The sequence below is a fragment of the Sapajus apella genome, unplaced genomic scaffold (assembly GCF_009761245.1).
Source record: "Sapajus apella isolate SASKATOON/1434 unplaced genomic scaffold, GSC_monkey_1.0 scaffold62, whole genome shotgun sequence".
In the NCBI taxonomy this organism is placed as follows: Eukaryota; Metazoa; Chordata; class Mammalia; order Primates; family Cebidae; genus Sapajus; species Sapajus apella.
The window spans coordinates 13,300,433-13,311,257 of NW_022437002.1; the positions used below are offsets into that span (position 1 = coordinate 13,300,433).

The following is a 10,825-nucleotide window of genomic DNA, read 5'->3' on the forward strand; positions in this document are numbered from 1 at the left end:
GCCTCGCTCAGCACTTGGGGTAAATGTTAACTGTGACTGAATCTTTACAAGTCATTTTAAGAACAACTTAACCTTACTTTCCTAAACTGAACCCTCACTGGGGCTCCTCTGTGAGGTCTGTGTGGCTTTCCTCTCATTCCCTAGCCACCTGGGTCTTTCTCGACTAGTAAGGAAAGCTCCCCATGACTTCTGAGCAGGGAGCTAATATGCAGATGCCCACTTCCTTCTAGGAAAAGCCACTGAATCACAGTGCTGAAGGGGAGCTTGGTGGTCATGCCGGGGGTACCCCATCACCAAGATCAACCGTCTTCGAAAATAAGACAGGACATTCAGCCAGCCGTTCGGGGTGACGGACTTTCCATCCCAGAACCATGGCCCAATTTATCTGTAACCTTGTGGAGAAGACCCCGGCGCTGGTGAATGCTGCTGTGACTTATTCAAAGCCTCAGCTGGCCACATTTTGGTCTATGCCAAGGTCGAGCTGATTCCTCCTACCCCTGCTGAGATCCCTAGAGCTATTCAGAGCCTGAAAGAAATAGTCAATTGTGCTCAGGCTGGTAGCTTCAAACAATTCATGGTTAAGGAAGCTGTGCTGAATGGTTTGGTGGCCACTGAGGTGTTGATGTGGTTTTTTTTTTTTTTTTTTTTTTTTTGAGACGGAGTTTTGCTCTTGTTGACCAGGCTGGAGTGCAATGGCGCGATCTGGGCTCACCGCAACCTCCACCTCCTGGGTTCAGGCAATTCTCCTGCCTCAACCTCCTGAGTAGCTGGGATTACAGGCATGCGCCACCATGCCCAGCTAATTTTTTGTATTTTTAGTAGAGACGGGGTTTCACCATGTTGACCAGGATGGTCTCGATCTCTTGACCTCGTGATCCACCCGCCTCGGCCTCCCAAAGTGCTGGGATTACAGGCGTGAGCCACCGTGCCTGGCCTTTGATGTGGTTTTATGTAGGAGAGATCATAGGCAAGCATGGCATCATTGGCTATGATATTTGAAGACCAATCTTTAACATCTGGTAATATTTGATTTATTATTTGAGTATTGTTGGACCACATGTGATCAGACTGCTACCTGAATAAAATAAGATGTGTTAAAAAAAAAAAAAAAAGAAAGAAAATAAGACAGACATGACTTCTACCGTGAATCTTTCTAAAGTACATTATACCCTTCCCTGTATTTCCAAAAGGAGGGCAATTGACCTGAATGTCAGTTACTCTCCTTTTCCTAGTAATTCAGGGCCATCGTGAGGGATCAACATTTTTATATTAAAATGCTGGAGAGCACTAACCTTTGAGTGCCCATTGTATACTGGGTATCTTATGATGTCATCCAATTCTTATACAACCCTGATATAAGGTTTGGATATTATCTCCTTTTTGCAGATGAGGAAACTGTCTCAGAGCTGTTTAGAGACCTGCTGGGGGTTTCATGGTCTCATGCAGAGGGGTTGAGACCCTTTCCTCCGCCACATTGCCTCTCAAGAGCCGTCAGGTTCCGTTTGGAGGCCCCTGGCTGACTCACAGTTCTTATGTGAGCTTTACAGTTTGCCCTCGCTTGGCTGGGAGCTGGCAGTATACACTCAGGGCAGTCACTGCCTCGCTTTTTGGCCTGCACTGGCCGGAGAAGGTATGTACTATTACACGTGCGTTTAGGCCTTTGATTTCTTGACCTGGTAAAGGTCCATGACATATGTGCTATTTACCAGTGCCTTCTTTTTCAGCCACTCTCTTCTCCTGGTTCTCATGAGTTCACCCTTTCTGAACTCACTGGTTGCTCCTTCCCAGAAGCTTTCAGTGTGCCCTGGCTCTGCTCCCCCAACATCTAGGTGTTCTTCAGCAGCCCCCTTTGGCTCTCTGTTCTTTTCATATTCTGCTCCAGTATCACCCCTGGGGTCTTCACCCCCCACCAGCCACGGTTTCACCACCTCTGTGCCAAGGACTCTCAATTTACATCTCCTGTCCAGACCTTTGTCCAGAGTTCCAGACTGTGGCCTCATGACCACCAACCACCATATCAACTGCCTGACAAATGGACATCTTCCCTGGCTGACCTGCTGGCACATAAACTCAGTTCCCCCAAACTGAATCCAACATCTTCCTCTGAAGCATCCACTCTTCTTGTGATCTCTGTCTCAGTAACCACCCCTCCCCTCTGCCTCATACCTTATAATAATATGGGCTAATATTTCTCAAGGGCTTATACAATGTAGCCTCCATGCTAAGTGATTCCACGGTTCTCACTTGATCCTTAATCAATCTGAAGACGTTGGCATTATCTGATTATCATCCCCATTTCACAAATGAAAAGAGGGAAACAGAAGTTCCTGGCACTTGACAAGCACTGGTTTGGTTCCTTCTATGGCCTTTGGTTTTTCAACTATCTAAATTCATAAATTAAATCAACTATTCTCTCTTTTTTTCCAGGTTCTGTTTTTTTTAATTTTATTTTAAGTTTTGGCTCTGGGGTACATGTGCAGTATGCGCAGGTTTGTTACACAGGTAAACGTGTGGCATGGTGGTCTGCTGCACCTAACTAGGTATTAACCCAGCCTGCATTAGCTATTCCTCCTGATGATCTCCCTCCCTCCAGCCCACCCCCAACAGGCCCCAGTGTGTGTTGTTTCCCTCCCTGTGTTCATGTGTTCTCATTGTTCAGCTCCCACTTATAAGTGAGAACGTGTGGTGTTTGGTTTTCTGTTCCTGCATTAGTTTGCTGAGGATAATGGCTTCTGGCTCCATCCATGTCCCTGCCAAGCACATGATCTCATTCCTTTTTATGATTGCATAGTATTCCATGGTATAAATGTACCACATTTTCTTTATCCAGTCTATCACTGATGGGCATTTGGGTTGATTGTATGTCTTTGCTGTTGTAAACAGTGATGCAATGAACATATGTGTGCATGTATCTTTGTAATAGAATGATTGCTATTATTCCCATAATGGGATTGCTGGTCAGTTGGTATTTCTGGTCCTAGATCTTGGAGGAATTGCCACACTGTCTTCCACAATGGTTGAACTAATTTACATTCCCACCAACCATACATAGCAGCTGTTCCTACCTGGGACATATCTAGGTGTCCAGCTTGCTTAGTGACTCTAGCTTGGCAAATGGATCAGCAAGGCTGGCTCCTTGTTCTGAGATATCTCATCCAAAGACCTTTCCTAGCTGAACTGAGACCCTGCCTCAGGAGGCAGCTGCTGTCTGTGAAGACAGACAATGTGGAGAGAGTTACACGGGGACCCAATTTTAGGCTGTACCCCCTAAGCTTGCCCTTCCTCACTGCCACTCCTCCCTCAAGTAGCACCCTCAGGCCAGCTCGGGTACATGTGCAGGATGTACAGTTTTGTTACACAGGTAAACGTGTGGCATGGTGGTCTGCTGCACCTGTCTAGGTATTAACCCAGCCTGCATTAGCTATTCTTCCTGATGAATAGGTTTCAAGGTGTTTTTTCAGGTGAAGATCTGCTAAATAAAAACCCTTCTACCTGCCCAGGTGTCTGGTTGGTCACCCATGGTGGTCTTGAGGCCAGTTCTCAGCCCCTCCCCTGTTATTATTACCACTATTGTCATTATCATCCTCATGACAATCCTGTGAAGCAGTTTTTTTGTTTTTTGTTATTTTTTTTGAGACAGAGTTTCTCTTTGTCACCCAGGCTGGAGTGCAGTGGCGCAATCTCAGCTCACTGCAACCTCCGCCTCCCAGGTTCAAGCAATTCTGCCTCAAGCTCCTGAGTAGCAGGGATTATAGGCGCACACCACCACACCTGGTTAATTTATGTATTCTTTGTAGAGATGGAGTTTCACCATGTTGGCCAGGCTGGTCTTGAACTCCTGACCTCAAGTGATCCACTCACCTCAGCCTTCCAAAGTGCTGGGATTATAGGCGTGAGCCACCGTGCCCAGCCAAAGTAGATATTATCAATGACACCTTATAGCTAAGAAAATTAGGGCTCAGAGAAGCAAAGTGACTTGGTCAAGAACACAGAGTTAGAGCTAGGATCTAAACCAGGCCTGTCAGGCTCAGAGTATGTATTCTTTCCACATTAAGCTTTAGGGTGTTCATTTGGTCAGGGAGAGTAAAGCTAAGTTGCTCTTAAATTGACTGTAAAATGTAGGTATCCCCCTCCAAAAAAGGGCTTGTGAATAAAAAGTCACAATGAACATTTACCCTGAGTGTTCTGCAGACACTGGGCAAGGCACATTCATACATAGTACCTCACTTGTCACTCCTACCACTTCTGTGAAGAAAGAGGAATTCTCCTCTGTTATCCCAGGCATGGAAATGGGGAGTCTGTCAAGTGCAGAGATTTCTTCAAAATCACACAGGTGACAGGGAATGCCCTGGGATTGGAAGGCAAGTCTTTGAGACTCCAAGACCAGTGCTCAGTCCTCTCACGAGACTGTGGTCAGAAATGAGGAGCTATGGCAAATAAAGATGAAGGAGGGAACCTTGGGTGATGTGGTATCTGGAGTTTTACTTTATTATTTTTTAAGTTTTTATTGAAACATATTCTCACTGTGTTGCCCAGGTTGAAGTGCAGTGGCACAATCATGGCTCACTGCAGCCTCGACCTTCTGGGCTCAGGTGATCCTCCCACCTCAGCCCCCTGAGTAGCTGGGACCACAGGTGTGTGGCGCCATGCTCAGTTAATTTTTGTAGAGATAGGGTTTTGCTATGTTGCCCAGGCTGGTCTGAAACTCCTGAGCTCAAGCGATCCACCTGCCTTGGCCTCCAAAAGCACTGGGATTACAGGCATGAGGCACTGTGCCCAGCCTGCAGTTTTACTTTAATATATCTGGTAGAGCAGGAACAGGCACAAAAATCGACTTTTTTAGTTAGGGAAACTGAGGCTTAGAGAAGTACAGCTGGAAAGTGGAGATGCTGTTATTTGGTTTGGATCTGTCTGACTTTTAGGCCTTTGCCCTCTTCACCACTCCACACTGTGGTTGCCAAAGCCACACACCTCCTCCTTCTGACAGTCTCTTCTCCAAGCCACAGCCTGAGGTCCACTGGGAAATCTGGGTCCTTTTCTCTCAGATGGAAAATATTTGAACCTCTTTGATTTATAACCCCTAATAGTATCAGGCACTGTACTAGGTAATTTACAAGCATTTATTCATTTAATCCTAACAAGCCTTCAAGGTAGAAACTACTATTCTCCCCATTTTTATGATGAAGGATCTCAGGCCTGGAGAGGTCAATATGATTAGAAGTAACGGAATGAAATTTGCATTGTAGAATGACTCCAGACCAAGTTCTTTTTTTTTTTGTTTTGTTTTGAGATGGAGTTTCACTCTTGTTGCTCAGGCTGGAGTGCAATGGCACAATCTCGGCTCACCGCAACCTCCGCCTCCCAGGTTCAAGCACTTCTCCTGCCTCAGCCTCCCAAGTAGCTTGGATTACAGGTGTGCGCCACCACGCCTGGCTAATTTTGTATTATTGGTAGAGATGGGGTTTCTCTATGTTGATCAGGCTGGTCTTGAACTCCCGACCTCAGGTGATCTGCCTGCCTCAGCCTCCCAAAGTGCTGCGATTACAGACCAAGTTCTTAACTGCCACACTCTTCCATTTTTTCTCGTTGGGGCTGAGTGTAGATTTCATTCTCTGAGTATATTATGCATGAGCCCTAAAGACCAGAGTCCAGGGCCCCAGCAACCCTGTCCCTGTCCATGAATTCTCACCCTCCTAAAGACACCCCTCATGCCCATCTTAACACCATGGATTACATCCTATCTTGGTTAGGGTCTTCCTTTGGCCACATTGTACCTTATCCAACTCTCACAATTACCCTCAAGAAAGGCATCATTGCTTCCATTTTCTTGGAAAGGCAGTTGAGGCCCTATGGTCTCATAGGGTGGGTGTCAAGCTTCAGAACCACCTATGTCTCTCTCTAAGACTCGTGTTCTCCCTACTCACCAGGCCCTCTGCTGGAGGGCCATGCAGAAGCCTGGGAACTCTGCTATTCCAAATCACAATTCCTGAATTCTGCCCCTGCCCATGTGCCTGACCCCCTCCCCACACTGGGAGGAGGGGCAATGGCTTGGTGATGTCCAAAGCTCCCTCTTTTGGGTCCTGTCCTGGTGACTCCATCAAAGTCCACAGAGAGAACAGGGCCCAGCTCTGGCTGAGGACCAGCCTCCTGAGTACAGGGCTGACCTTCAGGCAGCTCTGGCCACTCCTGTGGTTCCACAGGGCTCCTAAGTCACATCCCTTCTCAGGAGAGGCCAATTTCCCTACCTCTGATTTCTGTGGGACCCTGAGACCTTCTCCATAAACCTCCCTGTCAGACTCCTTGTCTTCTTGTTCCTTGCACTCATCAGGCCTTTCCTGGGGTGGTGGAAGTCACCAGGCCAGGCTGCTGGACCACACACTTTACCAAGTCACTGGGCTTTTCAGCGAGGCTGTTGTTGGGGCACTCATTCATTCATTATTCACCCAAGAACACACCTTCTAGCAACTCTCCTTTTTCCCTTCACTATTTTCAAATTTATTATAAGAATATTCAACAATATAAAGCTACATAAGGTAAAGGGGGAGGATTTCCCCAATCCCCAATATCACTCTTGATTGGAACTACTCTTAACAGATTTGGGGAATCCTTCCAGAAATGTCTATATATGTGCACACATACATATGAATATAATGCAAATGTGTAGTATTTACAGACAGGTAATCACATGACACATGGTGCCTGGCATGTAATAGGCACTGTGACTTTTCTGTCACTTCCTTTCTTCCTCAGTGTTGTTTTTGAACCATCTTTCTGTATCAGTCCATAGAAGTCTACCTTACTACTTTTCAGTGCTACGTAGTTTTTCTCTGTGTAATTGTGCCAATAGCACAATCTCCTTTAGATGACCTTCAGTGTTTTTCTATTACAACTATGGCTGTCACTTCTTGAGTTCCTATCATGTGCCTGTTACTACAAGAGGCTCTTTTTTTTTTTGGAGACAGGGTCTCACTCTGTTGCCCAGCATGGAGTGCAGCGGCATGATCATGGCTGACTGCATCCTCAACCTCCTAGGCCCAAAGGATCCTCCCACTTCAGCCTTCCAAGTAGCTGGGACCACAGGTATGCACCACCACACCTGGCTAATTTTTGTATCATTTGTAGAGACTGAGTTTTGCCATGTTGCCTAGGCTGGTCTCAAACTCTTAAGCTCAAGCGATCCACCTGCCTCAGCTTCCCAAAGTGCAGAATTACAGGTGTGAGCCACCGTGCCTGGCCTAGATACATTTTTTAATAGACATGGCATTCTTATTCTTGGGTATCTCATGCCCAACACATAATAGGTGCTCAGGAAATTATTGGAAGACCCAGCTCAAATGTTTCACCTCTGTGAAGCCTCTTATATTCCCTTTCTCTATTCTCTCCCATCTCCCATTCAGGTCCTGCACTGGACTTGACAGAGAAATGAGTGAGGCAAAGACCCTGTGCTAGAGAAACTCACAGACTATACACAGGTATGGAAACATATAATTACAGCAGAGTGAGAACGAGAAGCATGCACCAGGAACATAGGAGGAATGACTGATACATTTGTGATGGTTTCTTGTATATGTTAGCTTGACTGGGCCAAGGGATACCCAGATGATATGTTATTTCTGGGTGCATCTGTGATGTCTGTGAGGGTGTTTCCAGATGAGATTAGCCTGAGTTAGTGGACTCAGTAAAGTACATTGAGCTTCCCAATGCAGGTGGGCATCATCCAAACAGTTAAAGGCCTGATTAGAACAAAGAGGAGAGGAGGAGAGGATTTGTGTCCTTCCCACCTGCCTGCTTGAGCTGGGATATTGGTCTTCTCCTGCCCTTGGACCGGCATTTATACCAGCAGTTCCCCTGGTTCTCAGACATTTGGGGTTGGGCTGGAAACAACATCACTAGCTCTCCTGGCTCTCCAGCTTGCAAGAGCAGACTGTGGAACTTCTCAGCCTCCAGAACTTTTCAGCCTCCATAATTATGTGAGCCAATTTCCTCATTGTCTATCTCTCTATCTCTCTCTCTATCTATCTCTCTATCTATCTATCTATCTATCTATCTACCAACCCACCCACCCACCTACTCATCCATCAGTCTATCTATCTAATCTATCTACCATTGGCTCTGTGATCCAGGGAGGCTTCTTAGAAGAGGTGACACATAGCTGACTTTCAAAGGCATTTATCAGGGATGTGAGGAAGCTGCCTGAGTTCTGCCTCACCCTACATGTGGATTGACTTCCTATATCTGCGCTACTTTTCCTCCCTCATCATTTATGCCTCTACTTCCAAAAAAAGGGACTTGGGTAGATTCTGATTTTTATAAAATAACACATACAATAACAATACAACCATTAAGTAAGAAAAAGAAGTAAGAGTTTTATAATACTACAGGAAGAGAGAAAGAAATACAAATCTACACTTAGAATAGTTACTGTGGTTGAATACAAGATTTAGCTCTGTGCTTCCCAGCAGGCAAGAAGGTAGCATAGCTGCACACACTGCAATGTGGGGACAGAGGGCCCATCCAGTGACACCAGGAGAGCTCTTGCTCACCCACCCCTTCTCCATTGATTTGTTTGCCGTGTTTATGGCTCCCTTGTGTGTTTGGCTGGTCAGTGTTTTGAACTGGTCTTTAATTATATCTGATTCAAATGACTGAGGTGTATGGAGAGGCTGTGGAGCCAAAAGTTTAGCAGCACCTATTATGTGCCACTCCTTCTACTCTTCTCTGCAACATAAACAGAAGAAATTGAGGCTCAGAGGAGTTAAGTAAAACATTGGTCGAGTTGGGCCAGGGGCCCGCATCTCCTGACCCCAGCATAGCCTCTTTATGAGTTTGGATGGATGAGATATTTGGATGAGATATCTCAGAACAAGAAGCCAGCCTGGGTGATCTGTTTGCCAAGCTACAGTCACTGAGCAAGCCAGACACCTACAGATGCCACAGGTAGGAGAAACTGCTGTGTACTCTGGCTCAGCTTGAGAATGGTTGGTTTAATTTATGAATTTAGATGGTTGAAAAACCAAAAGCCATAGAAAGAACTAGCACTTGTCAAGTGCCTACTATATGCCAGGAACTTCTGTTTCCCTCTTTGCATCTGTAAAATGGGGATGACAGTAAAATAATGGCAACCTCTTCTGATTGATTAAGGATCAAATGAGAGCCATGGAATCACTTAGCACAGAGGCTGTACTTAATACGTTCTTGAGAAATATTCTTGTTATTTTTTATTGTCTTTTTTTTTTTTGGAGACAGAGTCTCACTCCTTCATCCAAGCTGCAGTGCAGTGGCATGATCTCAGCTCACTGCAACCTCTGCCTCCCAGGTTCAAGAAGTTCTCCTGCCTCATCCTCCCGAGTAGCTAGGATTACAGGTGCCCACCACCCAGCTCGGCTAATTTTTGTATTTTTAGTAGAGACAGGGTTTCACCATCTTGGTGAGGCTGGTCTCGAACTCCTGACCTCCAGTGATCCACCCATCTTAGCCTCCCAAAGTGCTGGGATTACAGGAGTGAGCCACTGCGCCCGGCCTGTCATTATTATTATTATTATTATTATCATCATCATCATCCTTACAATAGTCCTTTGCTGCTGTGCCAATGCCAATGCTGCCTTACTGCTAAGGAACTGAGGCTCAGGGAGATGAAATGCCCAAGGTCACTGAGCTAGAGCCAGGATTCTAACCCTGGCCTTTTGGGCTCAATTCCTATACTCTCTGTGTTAAGGGACAGAGGCCAGGAGATCAGGAGATAAACATGAAGGTTCAGGAAAAGCATGTTAGGCAGGTAGGCTTAGGATAAGCATGCATAGCATTAGGTCTTTCTAGTGGGTGAGGGGGCCTCTGAATGGTAGCTGCAGGGAAAATGTGGGCGGCACACGTGGCTGGCCTGGGCCCAGCAGGTAAGAGTTGTGGTCATTGTGGTGGGGTCCTGCTCAGGCTTGCCTAGCACCCAGAGGAGCAGCAGAGAAGTGACTTCAAAGCAGCCTGAGGCTGGAACCAGTTTTCAGGGCTGTCAGGCCAGCTAAGGGGCCATCAGCTGGTTGATGAGAGTTTACAAAGGGTAGGATGACGGCATTGGTGGGGACCACATTTTTGGCTTGTCCTCACTCAGTCTAACCCAGGTATTCAATTGCAGTAATTAAAAGTAGAAGTTAAGGGTGTGGGCTGAGACATGTTTCACAAAACACAGAGGGGAGAAGAGGGGATGAGCCATCCCTGCTACCCTGTCAGCCCCATTTGGTCTAGGAAGTCTGTGCCCCACTTATGTGGCATCACCCACCTGTGTAGGCAGCAACCAGGTGAGAGAATGCAGCTGCAGCTGTGAAAGCATTGGCTTCAGGGCTGGAAAATCTGGGCTTGGATTCTGGCTCTGTGACCTGGAGAAATTTATTTCACTTCTCTGAGCCTCTGCTGTCCCTTCTAAAATAATCCCAGGCTCTAGGGTTAATTAAGGATCAATAGAGAACCAGGGACTCACTTAGCATAAAGAGTGCACTTAGTAAGTGCTTTGATACATTGTTTTCTTTGTCATTGTCTTAGTCACTTGGGCTGCTGTAACTGGGTAGCTTACAAACAACAGAAATGTGTTTCTCACCATTCTGGAGTCTGGGAAGTCCAAGATCCAGGCACCGGCAGATTCAGTGTCTGGTGAGGGCCTGTATTCTAGTTCACAGACTTTACCTTTTTGCCCCAACCTCACGTGGCAGAAGGGGCAGGGGGTCCCTCTAGGGCCTCTTCATAAGGGCACAAATCCCATTCATGAGGGCTCCAGCCTCATGACTTAATTACCACCCAAAGGCCACACCTTCTAATACCATCACCTAGCGGGTGAGGA

The 10,825-nt window shown here is 46.4% G+C and overlaps 1 pseudogene; it reads left to right on the plus strand.

Moving 5' to 3' along the window:
• The first annotated feature begins 200 nt into the window (after positions 1 to 200).
• On the plus strand, positions 201 to 1,112 carry LOC116529626 (annotated as a pseudogene).
• The last annotated feature ends 9,713 nt before the right edge of the window (positions 1,113 to 10,825 follow it).